This window comes from Passer domesticus, chromosome 6, assembly GCF_036417665.1.
Source record: "Passer domesticus isolate bPasDom1 chromosome 6, bPasDom1.hap1, whole genome shotgun sequence".
Lineage (NCBI taxonomy): Eukaryota > Metazoa > Chordata > Aves > Passeriformes > Passeridae > Passer > Passer domesticus.
The window spans coordinates 26,899,032-26,922,436 of NC_087479.1; the positions used below are offsets into that span (position 1 = coordinate 26,899,032).

The 23,405-nt window shown below is 38.5% G+C and overlaps 1 protein-coding gene across 5 annotated transcripts in view; it reads right to left on the minus strand.

Annotated features, from left to right (window-relative positions):
• AKAP6 (A-kinase anchoring protein 6) overlaps nucleotides 1–21,493 on the minus strand; it is a 294,626-nt gene extending 273,133 nt beyond the window's left edge. For 3 of the 5 annotated variants that reach the window (XM_064424001.1, XM_064424002.1, XM_064423994.1), the window contains exon 1: nucleotides 21,376–21,493. The gene's annotated coding sequence lies outside the window, so the exon portion shown is untranslated. Of the gene's footprint in view, nucleotides 1–7,550; nucleotides 7,579–21,375 lie in introns of all 5 variants that reach the window. The other 2 variants (XM_064423997.1, XM_064424000.1) reach the window with 2 other exon arrangements.
• Nucleotides 21,494–23,405: the final 1,912 nt, after the last annotated feature.

Consider the following 23,405-nt stretch of genomic DNA (forward strand, 5'->3'; position numbering starts at 1 on the left):
ACTACCCATATTGTGCTTTTCTGTGCTGTACTGCTTTGGCTTACATTGAGTCAAAAATACAGTAAGACACAGCTTGGTAACCAACTATATTTCTATTCTCTGATATGCTTATGTTCACAACCTGCATTTAAATACTATGATAAAATTCAAGAAAAAGCTAGGGACTGTGTTCTTTGCTACATCTGGCAGTGTAAAGTAAGAAGAAAGCCAAGTGAACTAAGAACTGCCAAACTGAAAATGTAGAATGCTTTTGGGAAACACAAAATGTTGGTCACTTGCTACAGATCCTGGAGGAAATTACAGTAGATTTCTGCTATCCAGAGCAAGGATGAGTCAGGACATCGGCCCAGTGTACTGGGAAAGACATCTTTGTAGGCTGGAATTATGCAGTTAATCAAAACCAACATACAGATATTTCTACCACCAACATCTATATTCTAGCATTTGTTCTTACCGGGGGGAAAAAAACAAATTAAAAAAAATAATAGAGCTCATGTATTAGTTTTTCTCTGCAGAGCTGTAGAAGAAAAGAAAGACAAACCAGTAAAATATAAAATTATATTGTCTTCTATGAAAAATGCAATGCTGCTGTTGAGAAATATAATTAAATAATGAAAATAGAAAGAATAATAAAATAATTGAGAAACTGTAATAATTGGTAATCTAGATAGAAAAACATAAATGCGATTAAATTGATTTTTTTTGTTTTAATCCATAGAAGTACTCATATGGAAGACTATGAATGTTTACAGAATTTGATTGGAAGAAATCTGAATTTTTTTTTGAGTTTTGATGCACACTGTCTTCATGAACTTGGGAGGCTTCAGAGGCATAGATATTCCTGCGCAGATGATGAATCCTGCTCATTCCAATAGCCCCTTCTTTTCACATAAGTATTCACAATTATCTCTCTGCAGCACCAATCATCCATTCCATATGATGCAGAACACTCAGTAATGAGCTCATGGCACTTTTCCCTTTGTGTATCTCTACTGCCCTACCACTTGATCAGACCAGAATATGCCTGGGTGACCTTTCACAGAGCCATCATAGGAGGGCTTTGGTTGGAAGAGACCTTAAAGATGCTCTTGTTCCACCCCCCAGCACAGGCAGGGACACCACCCAGCAGACCAGGTCACCCAGGGCCCCACCCAGCCTGACCCTGAGCACTGCCAGGGACAGGGCAGCCATAGCTGCTCTGGGCAACCTGTTCCAGTGTCTCATCACCCTCTGGGTAGTACATAGGTGTAGAGGACCCAGCACAAAAGGAACTCAGATTTTGGTTACATTCATCATTCTAATAGTAGGTGACAAAAATCTTCTGTTTGAATAGTTCACCTCTGTAAATAGTCTAAAATCAGAGGGGTTTTTTATCTAGTTTAAAGCATTCACATGATCATTGATCACACAAAATGGAAGTAGAGTGAACAAAATTAATATTCTCCATTTCTTTGAAGTCCTAAAACATGGAAGAGGCAAAGCTGGATTTTCTGTCCTTTACGCAGCAGAGAAGGAAGAGAAGGAAATTTGACCGTCAATCAAGAAGTCACAATTCATGAGTGACTGTCAAATGCCAGGAATCTGTAAAGATTTTACCTCCTGGTTCATTGAAGATCTGTAATGCACACAGCTGCAACAGTTCGAACTTTCTACTTCCACTCTATAGCACAGAGATTTCTTTATATATGAAGTAGAGGGTTAAATAAAGTCACTTAACAAATTCTGACATGTCTGGCTGAAACAAATCGTGCTTCCAGGTAAGATTCATATTTTAATAACTTGGCTACCCTTGACAAAAAGTTCTGCATTTGGCAACAGCATACTTTCAGTGTCTATATCCAGGCTGGATGCTGGGGGCTCAGCCAGGAATTAGAAGACAGAAATTATTAACATCTGATGCTCTCTAACATTCACCATAGCCACTGAACAGAGGCTGGTGCATCTCTAAGGCTAATTAGATGTGCTATGACTGAATTAAAGAACAGCTGTGGCAACCCTTGTAAAATAAGCTATGAAGTTGCACTCCTATGAACCTATACTACTCAAAATGGGTGAGCTGGGGAGGCCAGAAGGGGTGGGCTGTTATGAAGGTATGCGCAGGAAACAGAAAACTAAGAACAGAAAACATGTGGCAATAGTTTGGTACAGTTGCAAGCAGTCTAGGTTTTAACAGGGTGGGGTGATCTCAGGACTTTTTTTTTTTAATTAATTTATAACACTTTTGGAGAGAACGATGATTTCTGTTCTGCTACAGTAGCTCCTAGACACATTTATGAAAAATGTGGATTTAAAAATTCATGTCTTCTTTTCAATTTCATCTCAACAGTTTAGTGATTCTTCCCCACAAGGTGGCAGAAAGACCACACAATTGACCAATAATGGTTAGAACCAACCTCTGCCTTGTCACAGAATTACCACCTTAAAAGTCCTACCACCCAAACAAAATAAATCCTTAAAGAATTAATTATGTGTTAAATGAAACAGTGCAACATATCCACCTGATATAACAAAGGTTTGAGGAACAAGATCACAAACAGGAGAGATTAAACTGCTTAGTCATCATGACCTACTCAAACATTATTATGCAAAAGGAGGCTTTTGCACAAATGCCAGCTAGCGATACCTTGGCCATCTGAATGGAAATGGATATGAAAGCAATTTGGATAAGGAAGAGGATTATATTTTAATACAACTGAAACCAGTCTGTAGGGCAATAACCTCCTGTTAGATGAGTTTTCAAATAATAAAGATTTATTAAAAGAAACTCAAGATCAGGCTTATAAAACATAACTTTCAAGATGGTTAATGAGGGCCCATGGCATGTGGAGAGTGCCCCAGCCTCAGATCAGCTGTGCCTCTGGCCATGGAATGGGGCAGCAGTCAGCTCTGGAGCACAGGGCTCTCCTGAGCAGGGTCACCAGGAGAGGTGGGACCAGGCTGGGCTGGTTGCCGGAGAAGCTGGCCATGAGGAGAGCCTTCTAGCAGGACTCGAGACCCAGGATGCAGGGCAGGAGCCAGGCACGAGCAGCTGGGATGGTGGCAGCAGGCTCTGCAGCCGGGAGCAGCCCAGGAGCTCCGTTCCACGTGTGCCAGCTGGGGAGCCCTCGTGTGCCCAGCGGGGATGGATGAGCCAGGGGCTGAGCCTGAAGCCCTGCTGCTGCCTGGCCAGGGCCCTGCTGTGTGCCACAGGCCCCCTCCTTTCTAAAAAGGTATGAGGGACTTCTCTAAACTAGTGAGTACCTCTGTGTTGCTCTCCTGGATTCACCTAAGCTGGCTGATCACAGTGATGCACAGAGGAAGCAACTCTTGCCCCACACTGTATTTTTCAACCTCTCCCCTTAGAGTATCTCTCTTGATATCCACCTGATATCATTTCTTTTTTTTACAGCAGACAAAAAGACATGCTACCTGCACATTAGAATCCTTCTGTACCTCTGTACCAGATCCTCCAGTTTTTCCAACACCTCCAATCAATAAATTGCAATTTCCCCCTTGAGGATCAGCATTAGGAATAATCCCCACAAGCTCTGGAAAGAGCTCCAGCCCTGGCATACCATATGAGTAAGTGGCCTTTTAAGAGGCTTAAAAAACAACAATTTAGGAAATATCTTTCAGTAGAACTGACTGTTGTAGCTATTTCAGAATAAAATAAGAAGCAAAAGATAACCTGAAGTCAGGACAAAAGCCAGTTAAAGTGAACAGAAGCATTAAAGCCAAGCATACAGCAGCAATGGCAGTAAACAGTCATGTGCCAAAAAGGCTGGACATGATCGTGTCTTGATAACAAACATCCTCTTGAACTTGTGAAAATGCCCATGTTTTAGTAGAAAAAAAATTCCAGTCTGTTCAAGCCAGAAAATCAAATTAAGAAAGCATTTAAAAATCAGCTTAAAGTGATTAGAATTTTTGTGAAGTGTAGAAAAAGGGATTTTTAAATCATTTTTGCTTGTCAGGAAGAAAGCACATCATTTGACTGAGAATGTTGCCCACACACAAACAGAAGAGCTACAGGAAGCCAGGGTGTGCTATGCAGCAGCTTCCATGTCCACCACAGTGCCACAGAGACTGCAGCCTCAGCTGTGTCACCCCTCCCTCCTGCTCCAGGCCTAGAGGTCAGGAAAATAGGTTTGCAAGAATTTAGTTGGCCATTTTTCTGTTTTTCCTTCCCTTCTACAATGAGGTGAGCCAGACCAAAGTTAGAAAAATTAATTCACTGAAATACATTAACATTTTTGGGGTGCCACAAGCAAATTTTGTTGTAACTTTCACTGAATTTTGGGTTTTCAGTTTAAAGCAGCCAGATTCTCCAAGGTAATTTAGTGGAGTTTAAGAATAGCTTCTGTTTATACCAGTGGGACTGTGCCTCCACAGAGACATTGCCCTAAATCTAAGAGAAGCCAGTGAATGTAACAAGATTCTCCTCATAAAGAAAAAAACACATTTCAAGTGCTTCTATTTCATGTATGAAAAAGATTAAAATGATGACAATCTTATTCATGACTGGAGCTGGAACAAAGATTATCTTACAGCTGAAATTCAGGAGACAGGGATTTGTCACCACAATGGTTCACAAATCCCCACACAGCCTCAGGTGAGCTGCATCCCTGCTCTCACCTGAGGAGTAATGGAGGCACTGTGTCACATTTTCTTTAACTGGGCCTCTCTGATCTACTTAAATTGTCTTCTTTTTAGGACAGGAACAGATGCTGATGTTTTGCTTTTACTTAACAGAAGACTGATAAGGTAAACCTCAATAAAATGCCCTGCACTACATTAAAATTCTTGTATTAAACTATTTATGGCACCGCAGAGAAAAGACGATGGCAGGTCCTGCACTGGTTGTTGACTGAGGGGGCTTCTTGTCTTGCCTTGATCTCTGGGAACTGTAGCTCAGTTTGCATCTGAGCCACAAAGGAAGTGTATCAGAGTAGGCCAAATGTACCTTTTCCATGAAGATGCCATCTCCAGCATAAACTGGATTGGTATTTTCAGGTCGAGCCAAGCAGGGTCGGTTCTGATCTCCCCAGAACATACTGCAAATTCTCCCCTTGATAAGCACCCCCATATTCTACCAGGTGCATGATTATTCTGCCTGGCAGCCTTTAGGCTTTCACACTGCCAGAACATGGGACATGCAAAAATGAAGGAAATGAAGCAGCACACTGGCTTTTCTGTCTTTTTGCTGAGATCCTGCAGTCTTCCTAAACTGCCTGGTTTCAGTGCTAAGTACTCGAGTTGCTCATTAAGAACAATCTGCTCCTCACCCAGACGAACAAGCCAGAAGAAACCCTGCAAAAGGTTTCCAGTTTTCAACAAGGGCGGGGTTGGCTATATAAATGAAAATCTACTTTGCAAAGCTATTTGTTGTAGTTAATGGATATCAGGGTATGACCAAATGTGCTTAGGTAAAATAAAGATAAGTTACTGGAGCACTACACACAAGGAAGGCACTATGTTGCCAAGTTAAAACAACACTGGTCTCATACAGCCATAACTGCTTTGCCCACTCCCTGCAAAACTGAGAGTGAGCAAAAGGTTTCATGCACTTTGTGTCTCTAGCCCAGCAGCAATGATTTAGTATCACACCTAGATAAATAGCATGAAGTCTTAAAAACAATGCAGTCAAGAACCTCTCTAGCAGCTGTTTGTTTTCATGGCATGTTCACAGATGATTTATCCCAGACGAACCTCTTTAATTAACTAAATGTGGCATAAAGAGCACAGTTATGTCTTTCTTATTCCAGGAAACCTTATCTGAAGTGCAACCAGGTTTAAAATTCTTTAAAAGAAAGTTAGAACCGTACCATAAAATATAACAAATTTATCGATCGTCTAAAAATATGAAAGCATTTATAACACTGCATATTCATTTGCTGGGAATATTAAATGAAAAAGGAAGAATTTAACACAACTAAGAATTTAACAGACTCTATAAAAATCACACAAGAAGAAAATTTGCTCAATGTCAAGTCCTTAGTCAGTTAAGATTTAATTGCACTGTAGTTTAAGATGGAAATGACTTACAGAGCTCATCAAATTTACGTGACTGCAAGGGCTGTCAGAGAAGATGTACCAGATAGTAAGCTGAGCATATATTTGTTCTTAATAAAAAGGCCAAGCAAAAATCTATCTTCTTCCTACATCCATCAGCTGAGGCGAGAACACATAACTGGTTTAGAAGATAAGCCAATAACTAATTCAGTCATGTGGAAAGAGCTGCCATGAAATCCCTCCCACCACCCACAACATTTTTCCACCCACATTGTTTGTGCTGCTGCACAATCCCCACCTAAACTTTTAGAAACTGAAATTCATCTCTTGGCAATCCTAATGCTTTGTTATTTCAACCCACGATTCTTTGCTTCATTGGTGGCATAATATGGTAATGACTGCAATCTCTACAAGCCTAATTCAAGACCTTTGGATGGCCACAGCAGCAGTCACTTGAAAGGGAATCTATCCTTATTAGAGGAGAGAGGATTTTCAATCAATAACTGTCAGCTGTACATTTTCTTAAACATGCTGTCAATGGGATTTCTCTCCTTCCTTATATCAGCCAAATGCTTTTCATACTCACAAATGTGAGAGCCATTTAGTCACTCCATGCATCTATTTGGATTTTAGTTTCTTCAGTGAGAATGGCAACAAGAAGGCCAACGTTGACTGTGATTTCTGTGTTGTCTGTATACACATCTAGCAGAAACTGTATTGAGACCATAAACTCATTTCCCATTCTGTAGGTCACTGAGCAGCTGCTGGTAATGATTTTTGCTCACTAATGACCTAGGTTATATTTGAATCAGTGCCCTAGAGGTGAAAAACTCTGTATTCCATTACTGATTCCCTGAGTCATAAAATCCCTTGATATTTTTTTTCCTAGCTGGCTTTTGCAGTATTGTTATTTATTATCTTATAAAAATTCCATGTTCATCAAGTGTCAGGAAAATGCAAAATAAAAACTGTACGTATAAGAGATTAAGTATTTGCATTAAATGACCCTCAAAATGGGGCAATACAATGGAATCAACATCATATAACAGTCAAATGGGTCGGAAGTAAGAGGCTTGTGACCCACTGAAAGGAAATACTCTGTCAGGAGAATAGAATTGTATAACCAAATATATGAGTAATACATTATTTCTGGCATAGTAAAAAAAGCTATAGTAGATGAATTATAACCTTGGCTTTTAACTCCATTCTTAGGTAATACTCCAACATATATCACTTGAATATTTAAGTTAACGTGGCCACTTCCTCGTGGGTCCCTTCCAACTCAGCATATCCCGTGATTCTGTGATACTTCTTCTAGTAACATATTATACACATCATTTGCCACATTATGACCTCCCATGTGTTGCATACACAATTCTCCTGATGCCATTGTGGGATTAATGAAGAGAAACACCCAAGCTCTTAGGAGAAAAAAAATTACTGTGAATCTTAAAAACCACAGATTTGTGTAGGAAATGCAGCAAGCTGTTAAAGAGACAGAGATAAGTGCTCTAGTGTCTCGGTGTACCAGTGCTCTTTACATATTAGACTCTTCCTACCTGCTGTGCTTAGCTTCAAAATTCACCCCTGCCACAGAGAGGAAAAAAAAAAAAAGAAAAAAAAAAAGTCTGTTTGCTTTTTCATGGCTGCACCACATGGCTTTCACTTTCATCAAAACACAGCAAAAGTGTCACAGGGGAATCATTCCCTTGGCTGCCTTAGCGCTGCTGATCTTTGACCTCGCAGGGAAATGGATTCCAGGCACACTTCTGCCTGACAAGTGAACCATGTAAAATCTTGATGAGGTGTGTGCTTTGTTTTGTTTGATTAAAAAGTCCTAAAAATCAAGGGAAAGCTTTGTCTAACAAAAAAAAAAAAAAAAAAAAAAAAAAGCCCACTTTCTTTTTCCATGCTTTCCTTTTGTAAATTTACTGACCTAGAACAGTAAAGGCTGCCGTCTACATAGGTAAAAAGCACATTAGTACCTGAAAGTGGCATTTTAGAAAGACACAAAGGGCAGCAGCTACGCGTGCAGACCTTGTGGCAAAAGGGGAAAGCTTAGAGCCATGACGTCATAAATCTCAGCAACTCCTGCAATGCACCGAGCACGCACACCCAGCATAATGATTCTGCTCCCTGGAGGAAAAAGCTTAGGAGCAGGAGGAAAGAAAAGATTATTTTTAGCTAAGGGAACCCTTTGTCTTACTGCATTAAAAATCCTTGAGTTGGCTTCTCACAATAGCAGCCTTGTGCTGTGCTCTAGTTTTAACTCATGGAGTGCTACCAAATGTAACAATTACAGAGTAATGTGCCACCTTCTAAACTTCCTATTTGCTTTTACTTTATGCCCCTTTTGTCTCTGATTAAAATTTTGTATATATAAAAGTTTCATATTTTAGCCAGAAAATTTAAAGCTCTTGTTCTTATTTATTACCAAGTTACATATTTTCATAAGTAAAACAGACCTAAGTAATAGGAGCAAAAGCAACATTTATTAGAGTGGCAAGTTTAAAGTGTAATACCTAAAATTAAACTGAAGGTGCATTCCCATTTGAACATTTTATCTTGTGAGACACAGATCTCCCTTTTCCTCTAATGCCAAAGAAATTTGATTCTACATCCATTAATAATCCCAGATGTCAGCCACAGACAACATTTTCATCAATCATTGCATTAAAGCACTGACCAAAAGATACACCTATAAAAGAAGAAAACACACTTTCCACTACCTTAATGTCTTTAATGTGTTTTCAAGACTTTAAGCCATTTTGCTGAAGGCTACTTTTAGTAACATGAAGAGACAACTGCATATACATCTTAGCTGCAAAAAATTTGATTTTGTTTAGCAAAGAAAAAATAAATCTTATAACCTATTTTAGCTGCATCTTAGATACTCCCAAGTACCATGCTACATTTTGTGGTATACCTGGCTGTTTGCTAGAGCTAATTTGGACCAACTTTGACCTGACCTGCAGTACATGTGGAAGAGCTGTGACTGCCTACTTTGCTCCATGGGGCAGAGGTGGCCTGGCATAGCTCTATTAAATGGTATAACGGGGGTATGTCTACATCTCACAAATCAAACCTGAGGTGAGCTACCCACACATCCTCTGAAAACATTAATTCAAGTACCAGCAACAAGACAGACAGTGCAGCATTAGTCTGACTAATAAGCAGGGATAATTAGTCTGTATAGAAGCTTGTACTAATGAATTTCAATGAAAATGGGCTAAATCTAATTACCTAACATTTTTTCTGGTTAAGAGCACATAGACAAAGTGTTACTATGAATTTTCTGGTCCACAGTAACTGTCCACACATTTAACCTTGCAGTGCAACTCATACCATGCTCATTCCACAGCCATACCCCTAGAACAGGCCTCCTGACTGCTTGTTTGAAAAGTTATGCTGAAGAGAGAAGAAGGAAGATGTAACACTACAGGTGATCCTTCACATTGGAACACAGCTGGAGAACAAAAAAACCCCACATGCAACTACCATCACATCACAACTGTTCTCCACTACTGACTTCTGCTTAGGGCAACCTTTTAAAAATATTGGTATGGGGTAAGGAAAACAGCAATCATCTTAACTCTGGCAGGGAAAGAGGAGAGAGGTATTATGCACCCTTCCTTTATCAAAAATCCCACACCACTGGGCAACTCCTGGAAATCACATGTCTTCAGTGAGTGAGAAACACAAGTCATGACAGATTCATCATTTACCTGCCACACAAAAATTACAGCACTGCAGGACTTGACCCTTTGACAGCAGCAAGTCTGCTCCATAAAATTCAGGCTCTGTCCCCATTTCTACAGGTATTGTTGTTCCAGATAAACAAATCAAACTGTTCACAGCTGGTGATTTTTTTAAGACTATTAGAACTTGGCTCATTGCTTCAAATGGAGAAGAAATTGAAATAACGCATAATCATTCAAAGACTTCCTTTTCAGAAAATATCTTGAGAACATGCAGAGCTGCCATTTTTATATGGAAATTTGTTCACTGGTGTTTCAGGAAGCAAGAAGATCCTTCTATACACTATGTCTATCCTCTCCATCACTAAACAACCTGTATATAAGGATTCTTAACCTTATTAATAATTGCTAGTTATCACAGTAATTAGGAGTTTGAAGTGCTATAAATAGTTGCCAAATATGTCCTAATTTCCTAGCATATACAGTAGATAAGGCATAGTGCTTATTGATATCTGATTCTATAGATGTGCTAAATTTACTGGCATCTACAGAAATCATAAGCAAATAAATACATTACAGAAAAAAATGTCCTAACTCAAATGTTACAGTCTGATCCTTCACAGGAAAAGCATATGAAATCTGTTAATAACTTGAACTTTAGCTGTGTCTTAATAAGATACAGACTTGATTCTTTTAGTAAGCGAGGCAGCAAATTCAAATGTTTCTAAAAATAGATATTACAATCCATTATGACCAAACTCTTTCTTGGCATTAAGTTCAAAAAACAGTACTAATGAAGCATGATAATCCTTGATGGTACAGGATGTTTAAGCATCTAATATTAGCAGGCAAAGACTAATCAACAGTTGTAAAGAAAGTCACAATAAGGTGGTCTGAGAGTGACGAATCAAGCAACACTCGCTTGAAAACAAATCCTACCTTGATTGTCAATACTCAGGCATTAATTAATTACTAAATGCATGTAGACAGGTTCTAGATTGGAATTAGTTACTGGGAGGAAAATACTATCAAAAAACATTTTTCCAAAAACAAAAATTTCTTCATTGTTCTGTTATGTCAAAATTTTAGAGTTTCTGACAAGGAAACGGCAATGATGAATAATATGGATTAATAGAAGGCTCAAGAATTACTGGATCTAGGCCTTTTTTGAATATAAATGTAAATATAAAATATTTACATATTAATATGTAAATATAAAATATTTTTGAATATAAAAATGTAAATATATATATTCTATATATATTTATATATAAATATATATATATTTTTATATATTATATTATATAAAAATATAATAATTCCTGGGGGAAAATTTGCATTAAAACACTTATTTTGAAGAGTCTTTGGCCCTTTGATTAGCACAGCTCATGGAAGACCTGAGATCCTTGGGAAAGGATCTTTAGTTATGAAGAGTGATCTACTCAGATAGATGGCATGTTCAGTGAAAGGAACATGCTTAACTGTACTAAATAAATAAGTGTTGTCAGGGTAAAAAAAGAACCCTTGTACTAACAACAAGAACCTGAGAGGTTAAAAGAAAGTGACACATTTTTGAGAATCACAAAATAGGTTACCCTCTGTAAAGCAGACACACAGTGGTGAATGCAGCAGAACCATTTTGATGTTCTCCAGAAGAGTAGGAATAGATAAAAGCGTTTGATAGCATTCTTTATTAATGGCATGTTAAGGTAAAAAAGAGAGAGGAAAGAGAGACTGCAGTATGGGTCCAGAGGTGAATAGATAGTACTGAAATTCATTCACAGAAATAATCACCAACCATTGCCTCATAATTGACAAATATTATTTTAAAACCCTGGGTGAGACAGTGGTTTTTATAGACTTTATAACCAAATAATCACTTTCTTTCAATAAGAGCAAAGACAAGACAAACTGATTATGTATTGGACAAATTTCATTTTATTCAAAACCCTAAATGTAAGTATAGAAATGCATGCCTACAATTTTATATATAATTATATAATTCAATAAATACTAATGCTTGACATTTTCTGTTTCTATAGGGCCCACATGGGACATACTTAGCTGAACCTATTGGACAAGGAATTTTATGGACTTGAAAATAAAGGTGACCCTTGGAATTTCTTTGCATCAGATCGGCATGTTTCCCATAAATTGTATATGAGTCAAGGAAAGAAAAATCTTTAATGGGATTAACATACCAGAGCTACATAAACAGCAACAATTGCTAGGCTGAAAGAGAGGCCTAGGAAAAATGAAAGCCAAGTTGTCAGTCTCCCATGTCTTGTCTGTACAGCTCCGAGAGTAAAATTGATGGGATCCTGGCCAGTACTTAATCTGAAGGCAAGCATTCATTTGTAGGGACCTTCAACTTGAGGTGGTTTATTTTGGAAAGTACATCCCAGCGAGATTTTCCAAGGGCTGGATTTTCCTTCTGTGTCCTGCTCTACTTCTGCTTTAGGTCCTAAATTCAGTTTGTTATTTAGCCACCCTGCAACGCTGTCTTTCTGTATTTGTGTTCATAATAAGACTTACCTTTATCATACAAGGAGGTTTTTTTTTATGAACATCTGTCAGTTCATTAAACAACATTTGTAATTCATTAGATGTTATTATAAGCTACACTAGGAACCCTTTTCTTTGGCTGATACAACTGTGTTTCTCTACAGCTTTTTCTCTTTAAAAAGAAAAAAGGAGACCTCTGCTCATCTTTTCCCGATTTTCTTTCAGACAGCTGAAGGCTGTCTAACACACATGTGCTATGGACAGTCTGCTTTAAAGGAAGCTGAAGTTCTGATCAAAGAGGACATCATTTCATAGTCTGAAGTGAATAATCCTATGTTTAAATTTTGAGAATGCTGGTCATGAACACCCAATTCAGCACTGGATCTAGGAAAGGAGACAAATAAACAAGGTCTAGTTAAATCCTATTTACTGATTTGGCAGGAAAAATGAAGGGTGTCCACCTGGCACCCAATATGGATTTGCAATTATTGGAGTTGATTCTCAGATGACTTCCAGTGCATGACAAATGATGACTTCCCTAATTGCTATGGGGGAGAAGGAAAATCTCTTCTCATGCTAGCAAAACTGCATTTTTTATGGATTTCTAAGGATTTCACAAACATTCTCCTAGGCCACTGACAAACAGGTAAGGAGAGTGAATAATCTCTGTGATACCAGATGTTAAATTACTTTCATCATTAAAAAACCCTGTTATCCCTTCCTTTATGACACATCCTTTCCTCTCTGACTTTTCATTATCCTAACCACATAAATGTTAAAGTGACCAGCTGGCATTAACGAGCATTTTAATTGACCATGTAAAACTACTACAAGTTTTTAATATAAACTAATGCTGTATTCTGTATTGAAAAGATATTCGGCTATTGCATCTCTTTGAACAAATTTAATATAGAAGGAAAAAAAATTAAAAAACAGAGGAAATGGTGCCTTGATATGAAGAGAAATTTAGGGTAAGAGCACTGTAGCTCTGAAAACCATGCAAAGGAGATCACACAGTCATACCCTACAGAAGAGAAGAGAATACTCTTTTTTTACTGGGGGTGAGTAGTAGCATTCCCTTAACTTCTGCTCTTTTTTCAGTTGTTAGTGCTCTGAAGTAATATTTGTACTCACAGCTGCTAGATAAGTAGTACTGATATTTCAGATGTCTGCTGAGAGCTTGTGATATAACAAGTTGTAAAACACACTAAGGGAACACAGGAAATATTAATCCCCATGTTTCAGGATAACCACTTCCAGGGCTCAAGAAGGTCAAGATGACATTTCCTGCACAGTATATAATTGCTCCCCAATTAGTACAAAGATTTCCACCTAAAAAGCCCTAGTAAAGGCAGAATAGACAAAGCAGTCATAAGATACTCTGTTGCAATAAAAATATTTTAATTTTTCATTTTGAAAATTGGAACCATCAGACTTCTACGAAATTTGGTTTTAGTTCTCTTTTTAAATTAAGTGAAAAGGATTTTTTAAAAGTATTTTTACTATGACTGGTTGATTTTGGTAAGAATCTGAAGCAGCCTTTTCTGGTAAAGGAAAAATTAATCCAAATATTTAAAATATTTTCCGAACAATAAGTTTAAGAAGGCAGGCAAATATTGTTGCTGACTCAAGAGTAAGCTGACAAAAACATCATGGGGGGAAAAAAATTGCTAGAAAAGAAAACTGGAACAAGAGTGTCAGAGATAATTCTGAAAAGACAAATTTAGAAATTGTTGCCAATTTTCACTAAGGAAAAGATGAAATTAAATAATCATAGTTGACAAAAAATAACCCCAAGCAAACCATGGTGTCAAAAAGATGTAAAAAAAAATGCAAAAAAGATGCAAAGCTCTTCATCATTATTAAGGAGAAGATAAAAAAGAAATAAATGAGCACCTGCATATTCAAGAGAAAAGAACAGGATATTTCAGTTTGTTTTCTATATTTCCTTGAAATATTAGGTGTCTCATTTAAACACCATGGGCCCGTGTGAAAGCTCTATGTAACAGTAACTGTCAAACAAGGTGAGGCTCAGAGGCTCCATCCATTAGCATTGCTAAACTTGGGAAACTCAGCTGCAACATCCTGTGCTGAAATGCAGAACTCTCATCTGCATTCTGATGTAATGAACAGACACGGCATGGAGGGTGTTCAGAATAAGAATTCAGAGGAGGGCGAGACTCTCTTAAAGCTGTGTTTTCCAGAGAACTGGTTACAAAAGGCTGGCAAATCATGGAAGGTATGAGAGCTTTCAAGAAGAAAAGTTCTTTTATGGATTGATCACAGCAGTTTCTTCTGGCAAACATTAAGGCTCATGTGCTTTGTGCATTTTTCAGTGTTAAACTGTCTCAGATATTTCAATAGCAACATCAGATGCAGTTGAATTGATCACCACAAATCAGATTTGTGATCAGGAAAGTCAGTCACCCACATGAGCCACTCATTCTGCCAGGACCATCTTTTTCAGTACCATGGCAGCAGATGCTGTGAGCTACGTTCTCCCATTATTCTCCCCAAGTAACTTTTCTGCAAAAAGTCTTGTTGACTTCAACGCATAAGTGAATTTTATTCTCACTGGCAGGAGATCTGATTGCAGTCTTAATCATAGGCTTTTCCCTAGCTTCTATCCCCTATCATTACCCATCAACCCATGATCTTTTTCTGAGAGCACTTGCTATTGTTGGAAATAGTAGTCAATACTTATATTTGGAAGAGGTGCTTGTGAGCACCTGTGCTGTGCTGCAGAACAGATACCATCAGATAGGAAGGAAAGAAATGTGGTGGAAAATGAGCAGTTTCTCTAATAGTTGTTTCCTTTTGGAAAAAAAAAAAACTCTTCACAGCCTTGTTCAGGCTGTGCAACCTATCTTGCCAATAAAGCATCAATAGGATATTAGATTGTTTTGAGCTAATTAAATTTTTTCAAGGAAAGAGAGAAATGTCAAAGCATTTAGCCAATGCATGTTTTTCTAAAATACGGTGCCAAGTGCGTGTGTGTATATATCTATATATATATATATATGTACGAGAAAAAAAAAAAGGAGGATTCACCATGTTCCTGTATTCCTCTGAAACTTGCTTAATTCATCTTCTGGTATTCAATATTTCGAATGTAAGATTCTAAGATTCATGACTTTGTATTTCAATTGTAAATGGATGAAATATGTTAAAAAAACAGGAGTGCACAACTTGAATTTGTCATAATGAAAGTTTCATAGCTGAAGAAAAAGGTAGGTGAAAAATGAGGTCAAGTTCACTTCTGAGCTAAATGCTCCCACATCACCCCACACACTAGCAGCAAAGCAGATAACCTATCTGCAAAGCTACAGCTCAGTTATATGAAAGTTTGTCTCCTCTTGCTATAAAAGGTGAATTGAAGGAAAATTATAGTTAGACAGCAAGTGAGTTTTGAAGGCTAGCATGAAAATGAAGAAACAACTCACAAGCAAGACTCTTTCTTTAAAACATTTGAAACATTTTTTCCCATCTAAATTTCAGTTGTCTGCTGAAGCATTCTCATACTGCAAATCAAAAAACAACAGTAAGTAGACTCTGGTTCAGGATTCAACCGCTGACAAAGAAAATGGTAAGTAAAATGTACAGTCTGATTTAAACAATCTGCTCAGGAACCCAAGCCCGACTGCAGGCCATGATTTTGCAAACAAAAATCTTTTTCATGGGCAGGGATTACTGTTCATAGAACAGGTGGGGTGAAAACTATATTTTCCTTCTTGGTTTTTGCGCTCACTCCTCTTACCATCCATAGCCCAGAAAAATGGATCCACTGAGGGCCAAGAGCTTTGCCCAGTGGGATGAGTCCATGGGTGGCTAGTCTGCTCCAAAGGGGTTGGGCTGTGTAAGCCTTCCAAGATTTGAGTCTTTGTGAGCGGCTTGCTCTTCTACACCCTCTCCAGCCACACAGCTGAGCTGAAGGGGAGACAGAAAAGCAAAACTCCAGGAAGGAGCCTGAGAGAAGCTGCAATTAAAATAGGCCTGGCCAAATGCCAGCCCTGAATGCCTCCAGATACAATGGGTCCTAAACCTAAATTAGGCCAACTGCCAGGCTTGGGGACGCATGCACAGCCATAATCTCCCAAGAGCAGACAGACAGCAAAGTTCAATTAAGTGTTCTCAGTTCACCAGTCAGTCAGAGAAATCCTTAGGCATGGCAACACTTGCCAAACATTTTTCACGTACAACATGAATTAAAAAAATAAATTAAAAATGTATTCAATTCCTATCACTTTGGATAAAAAGAGGGAGAAAATTTGAAATCTGGGAAGAGAAATACTAAAACGCACATATGGGCAGAGCTAGGAAAGAGGATTTTAAAGCTATTTTTTGACAAGGCCACATGCCTACACATGAATGACACTGATTTACCTTTCATTAACATGCACAATTGCAAAAATGTTGGTGAAGAGGGAACAAATTAAATAAGAAAGCCACATGGCAATCTAGTTTGGCTACAATTTATGTTTGTTGCATTCTCAGCTTGTACAAGACAGACTTGCAGTAATCCCCTCTTTGACACTAGCACCATGATCCAACTTATTCTCTTCATTAGGCTCAGTTATTGGCCATCTGTCTGTGCAAAAAAAAATAGTCTGAATATCATTTCTTCCTCACAATGTGGAAACAATAATGAAATACATTACAGGAAAAGCAAGCTGGAATTAGGATACTTCCCAGCTCAAACGAGAGAGAGCTGGAACCCATACTAAGGCTGCTGGACTCCAAGTCCTGCCACAGTCACATACCAGGAGCCAACTGCAGGGACTGCCAGTGAGGAAAAAAAGCATTAAATCACAGCCAGTACTACTTTGGGTCTGGAGTCGGATGAAAAGGGAGTTTTAGTTATTAACAATGCCACTGTAAAGAAAACAAACCCTGCAAACATGCACACTTTGAAGCCCAGAGCAGCTCAGGGAAAGCAGGCCTGAGGGTGAGGTCAGTCCTTGCAGCCTTGTGCAGCACTGGGCTCTGCTCTCCTTCACATTAAACACAGCCAAGATGCTGTCTCCAGTTCTGAGTATCAGGATTTACCTGATTATCTTTAGGATTTATCTTCTATCCATCCTCTCCTCCTTTCCAGAGCACAAAAAAAAAAAAAAAAAAAAAAAAAAAAACCAAAAAAAACAAAAAACACAGCAGGGATGGGTTGAGAGAGATGGTTATGGCTGCCTGGAGCCTGCTGGGTGGGAAGTGCCCTGCACAGGGTGCATGGCTGGAGCCAGGGGCATGCAGAGGCAGGGCTGCTGGGGCAGGGGACAGTCCTGCAGGGTACTTGTGAGGTGGCTCTGCAGCCCAAGAAGGGAGAAGAAGCACAGCAGGGCAGCGAGGCAGCAACACCATTGGTCTGGGCCAGAAGGACAAAACAAGGAGCTGAGAGCAGACACACACCCAGCCTCTCACTGCTCAGCCACGGGCCAGCAGGGCTGCACGGGGTGGTCAGCAGCCAGGACACAGCACAGAGCGTGAGCCTCGTCACCAGGAGATACAGGATATTCTTTCCGTAGGCGATAAACTTCATTCCCCTACAAATTCTGAAGACAGGAATATAATACTTGGAACACAGGTCCCAGTAGTTAAGCTGAAAAATCTGACCTAACTAGCCAAGATGTGCAGCAATGAAATTAGGTATACCCTATTACATACCTTTGTCAGTCTGAATCACTAATTGTATTCTTGCCTCTCTTTTGTAGACAGTGTTTATGCAGATATCCTCATAAATAAACCAGAGGATATTGAACCTCATCATCTAATAGATGAAAAATTAATTCTTATGCAATAGCTGAAAAAATAATTCTTATCTCACTGATCACCAACATTTCTAGGAAGTCAGAGATACCAAAAGAAAGAATATACAATGATTTCTGTGTACCTTTTCTCCAAAAGATATAACCACAATGTAGTCACTGTTGGTTTTTTGGAGTTTTTTATGATTGACAGAATTGAAGAAAGTCTCCCAAAGGAGTATATAAATAATTTAAATAGCACATACAGTGGCTGCCAGTGCCCAGCCAAATTCACCTTGGCTGTAATTCTGCTTGGTGCTCATATTCCATTGCCAAAGCAGATAAACCAAATGTGTAATAGAGAATTAAGAAAGATTAAAAAATACCAGTAACCCTCTCTAGTAACAGTTATAATCTGTCTTGATATAGATTTAAAATCTAAGTTGCATTTTCAGAAAGGTTATAAGGAAATTATGTGTTGAACTGCTCTGGGATCTTGGGATAGAAAACACTACATATATTCTAAATCTTTGTTAACTACCACAACTTGCATGCCATTACTTTGAACACAACCAATCCAAAGTTAGTGTAAAAGGTGCTGTAGCAGTGTTTTAAATCAGGGCATCAAGCCAGAGAATATTAAAGTATATAAGCTGCCTTCCTGTCTCCAGAGGTTTTAATACAATGAAGGCTTGAACTCCTGTTAGTCTTGTTACATGAATTATGATGTACTAACTGTTCATCTGAGCACAACCAGTCCATTGTAAACCTAAGGAAAAGGGATACTACCCACCAGTGAAAACTAAGCATTGTTTGCTCCGATTTTTTTTTTCTTGCAAACAAAAATTTAGTTAAAATTTTCATTTCAATACTACAAAAAATTTTAACTTTTGTTTGCGTGATGGTTGCAAGACCACATGAAAATGGCTTGTTTTGTTTGGTTTCTATATCATTAGGGAGTGAAGGTGTTCTTTTTCTTGTAAATATTCTAGAGGATTAAATGCATGCACAAATTAATTTGGAAGTTGAAATAAATTTCATTACTTTAAGAAAATCTACAGCAGTGCAAGGAAGAATCTGTGATCTCTATTTTTGTATTTGAATATCTTAACAGCTACAATTTGAAATAAACCTGTGCTGAGGGAGAGAATATATATAGTTTTGCCTATCAAAGTTAAAGCACAAAGCATCATAAAACACTTCAAAATCTTTGTCAGAGGTAAAAATGTTCTCTAAGAGGAAAACCAAAAGAGAAAATGGAAAATTACCCTTGTTTAAATTCCTAATATGGGATTTTACCTTTTAAGTCTGTTAGAGCTCCTTCCTAATCCACAGCTATAGAGGCATTTGAAACAGCAGCTCTCAAGAGCTAAATGTTTGTGGCTTATTCCACATATAGAATCATTTACTTAACAATCACATTGCTTGTGATATTAAGAAATAATTGTATGGTTTCTCAGTGCTATCTTAGGTGTCACAAAACTTTCCTTTCCCACATAAAAATACTGCAGCTCACCCTGCACTGCTGTGGCTTTAGGAAGTCAGATTTAAGCATCATTACTGAACTGGAATTAACTGCACCACAGCAATTACCACGGCAGTCCATAGCCATGTTACCTGTGGAAGGAGCTGCCTTGCACAAAGTTCCAAAGAACACATCTGACTCTGAACTAGCCACTGCCAATGGTGATGTTTCCCAAAGCTCCTTGGGGAGAGCAGTGCTCTCCCCACTCTGGTACATCCACACCACCCTGTGAACCCCACTGAAATCGTCTTGCTGATCCTGTGGCAAGATCTTCGCTGGGTCTCAATTGTTGTGTTATCATTTGTGTCATGTGTACTGCCTCAGTAGGTGTTCTGTCTGCCCTATCCATGCTCCAGCTCCTCAAGTTTGTCCCCGTGTGTTTAAAATTCAAAAAAGGATCATGAGTGACGTTCACTTTCTAAAAGCGTGGGGACACAAAACATGGGCCTGGTATGCGCATATGGCAAAAGCTTATAGTTTTTAACATTAAAAATTTATGTACAAAACACTATAAAAAGCTAAATCTCGAATGGATAAAAATCAGCAGGAATGACAGTGTGGATTTTAACCCAGCAAACTCCTCAAAACTGGCTCCTCTCGAAAACCTTATAAAACAAATATTCGATGAAACAGAAGTGATTTTACAGAATTCATAGAACCTGCTCTACAAGTATAAAGAACATGTTCTTTTTATCTGCATGTGTAAGTAATTAAAATTCAAAGCATTAACATGAATAGTAAGAATAACAAAGACTTTAATGAGTCCCTGTGGAACACAGGCCAAGCTAGTTTGTTTGGCTGAAGCCTTTCATAAATATAACTGCAGTGGAATTGTGCACACAAGATCAATAGAGCAGAGTAACTGCCTGAAAAAGAAAACCAAGTAAAGGTGAACAAAGGAAAAAAAGCATGAATAAATCTAACTCCAGTGTAGCAAATATAAATGAGAATTAGAGACAACTCTATCAGGATGCACTGATGAAGACAGCTGAACAAGCATTGCTGTCTCTCAGCCACTGCCTTTATCTCCCGCTTCATCCTTGTCCCATATCACAAAATAAAGACAAAAGCAATAAAAGCGACTTTTGAAAAAATAACAAATGCATGCTAGAGCATCATACTGAAATGTATACAAAGACAAACCACTTCCACCAGATGACAACTGAACAGCCTAAAGTGGACTCTGCAGTCCACTTCTGATGCTGTAAATGGACCTGAGCTGGCTTGTTAGACAAGAGTGTGCAACAAAGCATGCTGTCCTTCCCCAGAGGAACATCTTTTAACAACCTCATAAGTCTTGAGCACCAGTTTTCCAAACATGCTCCAAGGACACCAAAGCAACCAGTCACTCCAATCCCTGTTTTAACTGAAGGATTTGACTAACCATCCAGAACATTTTACCTTGGGACACATGACAAGGTTACATCTTGCTAACTCCATTGCACGGATTTTCAAACTGTTTGTGAAAAACTCTCAGAGGGCCATATTACAGTACAGCTTTAAAGCACACAGAAATGAGAGAGAGCGCTCTCACGCAAAATGTTACATTTTAACATAAAACATAGCCCCTGAATCATAACCAACATAGACAGAATAGAGCAGAAAGCCTGGACAAGACAGAGTGGAAGTTGTTCCACCTTCCCTGCTTATTTTCAGAGGCCTGAGAATACCCTTCATTAATCTGGCTGGATCTACAGCTGGCTTTCACAGCATCTAGCTTTCAGCACTTAGAGTCTAGTAAAACATGTAGCTTTTAACTAGGACTTAGACTTCTCTTATGATGCAATGAAAGTCATGATAGGTAAAAAGTGGATGTACAAAAACATCGCAGCACATATCTCACTTCAGCCGCAAAGACTACACAGAGTATCATCATACAATTTCAGAAAGCTCCAACCCACACAGAGTAACACCATACCATTTCAGAGGGCTTCAGGCATCTGTCCATGCAGAATAACATCACCTCACTTCAGAAGGCTGCAAGTATCCGCCCTTCTTATCCTTCAGCCCAGACTTTTATACCCCTCATGTTCACCCATTGCACCTGTGTGCCCTCTGCTCCCTTTGGTGGTTGGTCAGTGCCCCTGGGCACTCCCTGGCTCCTTACCTTCAATGCTGCTCACCTGCTGCTCACAGCTGTAGCCCATCAAGCTCAGCCCAGCCCCACTCCCAATTACCATTAATTGTGTACCTACACAAAAAACTAGTCCTGGAAAAAAAAAATGGACTGAACTGAGGTGTACAAATCGTGGTCTTGAGCCTGCTTCTGAAATTCAGTGTCTCCAACAGCCATTGCTCACAAAACAAAACCAGGACACCAAGTGGTAGTTCTTGAGTTTCATCCTGTCATTAAATGTCATTTGAGACACAGAAAAATTCCATCTAGATCCATTCTGCACTTGACACATTTTAAATTTTTTTTTCCTATGCACGCTGTTTGAATTGCTTTTTAAAAACTGAGTTTGAATCTTTGCCACAATTAGCACTTATGTACCTAACATTCAGTAAAGCATGAACAGAAACAAATAAAAGGAGTAAAAATGTTATTTTACTTATTGGAAGTCAAAATATTAAAACCATTTCAACATGTAGTAAATGTGTATGTGTAGACATGAAGTCACAGTAACAATGTCTGCACCAACAAAATAAAACCCAATAATATTAATTTCAGTTATCTATAGTGCAATGCACTGATACAACACTGGAAGTCTTCTAAATGGAAATAATGTGCTCAGACATCAGTATATGATTCTTTCTATGAACAGGATTTTTGCAGTATTTACTTTTGTCAGCATCAGGCTTGTCTACTGACCCTTGAATTGCAGCAGGTTTCTACAGTAAAAGAATCTGAAGAATAATAAAAATTGGCTTCCTGATTCAAGAGATTAGCCTCTAGCACACACAACCTTTATTCTGGCTATAATACAATTCACATCTGGTTAAAAGAGATGTAATGCATAGAGAGGATCTGTCATGCAGGCCTGATGCATTAAGTCTTTATTTTTCTTGTTTGCTGAGTTCTAAGGTTCAGTGGTGACTGTGAATGGAGGTCTCACAGACCTTTTCTTTTTTAGCTTAGAGGTCAAACCTATTGCATGAAATACAGAAAAAATTTTTTTTTTAAAACTAACCCACAGTAAGGATTATTATTCTTATGCATTTTGTCAAACAAGGAGAGTTAGTTTTTACAGTAAGGTCATTACTTAACAGAGAAATTTGAGTGATTTGCCTCAGTTGCATTCCTGACAAAATAAAGTAACAGTAGCAACAGCAAGATGACATTTGTTTTCACAAAGATAATTATTTAAAGTGTCAGTAGTGAGAATCTCACAGTGCTAGAGAATGAGAAAAGCTGCTTTCTTAAGAGAACAGACTTGCAAACTACACACATAATAAGGATATCTCAAAGTAAGAGCCAACACAAAAACACATATAAATGCCACGAGCTCTGTTTTATGTCCTAACCACTAGACATGATTATTTTCAGACCATGAACAGCCTCAAACAAAAACTTTTTTTAAAGAAGGAGGAGTAATTAATTTAAAAACATGAAAATATTTATCTGTGCATATTGGTCAAATTCTAAGTAACAGTAAAGTTCTATCGAACTGAATGAAGAGATTAAAGAAGGTTTCTCTATTGGCAGAAAAAAAGATTTTTAGCCAGGAAAAATGCAAGCAAATCCATCTGTGAGAAAAGAAACCGAAAGACAGTGCTAAAATATGAGCAAGCGTTCAGTGGAGGCATGTGATCACAGGCAAAGTGGGACAAAGCGAAGAAAGGAGCAGAGGTGTTGGAACTCTGCAGGGGTCACCTCTCCCAGGGCACACTCAGCGCTTTGCTCACAGGGCTGGCAGCGTGCCAGCTCCCAGATGTTAACCTGCAGATCTGAGCCATGACATAAAACCTCTGAGGGAAAGCATCCTGTCCTCCTTTCCACACAACACA